Source organism: Rana temporaria, chromosome 3 (assembly GCF_905171775.1).
Source record: "Rana temporaria chromosome 3, aRanTem1.1, whole genome shotgun sequence".
In the NCBI taxonomy this organism is placed as follows: Eukaryota; Metazoa; Chordata; class Amphibia; order Anura; family Ranidae; genus Rana; species Rana temporaria.
Genome location: NC_053491.1, coordinates 200,365,631 through 200,366,369, shown reverse-complemented (window position 1 = coordinate 200,366,369; position 739 = coordinate 200,365,631).

Below are 739 nucleotides of genomic sequence, written 5' to 3'. Positions count from 1 at the left end.
ATCTCTCTATTTACCTCAGCTAAATACATTCCAGGTGCATTAAAATAAAAAGCTTTGCATTTACTTATTTCTAAAGCAGTTAAAGCCAAAGTAGAAAAGCCTGTCCCCTACTTACATGCAGCAGAGTTGGGTATTTGCTCTCTGTTGGGAAGATGTGGCCTCTCTACAGTGGTTCAAGGCCCCCTTCCTCAATGAGCCCGGGCTAGGGCTCTCCAATTGACAAACCTCAGTTCCATACTACTGGTGATCTCTGGGCTCTGACCAGAAAGGGGTGTGCTGAACCTCTGTAGAGAGCCCACTGCTTCTCTAAAGAGAACAAATATTTCCATTCTGAAGCATGCTAGCAGTGCGCATGCTTTTTAATTCATGTTGTGGCTTCTTTTTAATGATAAGAAATTGTTAAACTTATATTGCACATATTTTGCTTTCATACATCTGCAATGCATTCATGATATCAGCTGAAAGTTCAATTGAGCTTCAAACTATATAAAACAGAGAAGGAATCAGGATGGTGCAACCTAGGATAACAACTTCCTCATGAAAGGATGAGTTGAAGTGGAATGGGAGGGTCTCACCTTTCTTGGTGGACTCTTCATTGACTTATACCTCAGTGCAGCAGGATGAGAGAGGCTGCAGTCAGGAGTGAGAAAAAGTCCTGGACTTTCAGCAGTTTCACCAATGAAGACCCTGTGATGGACAAAATGCTATTATGTTGATTCCAGACATTACTCTGCGCCCA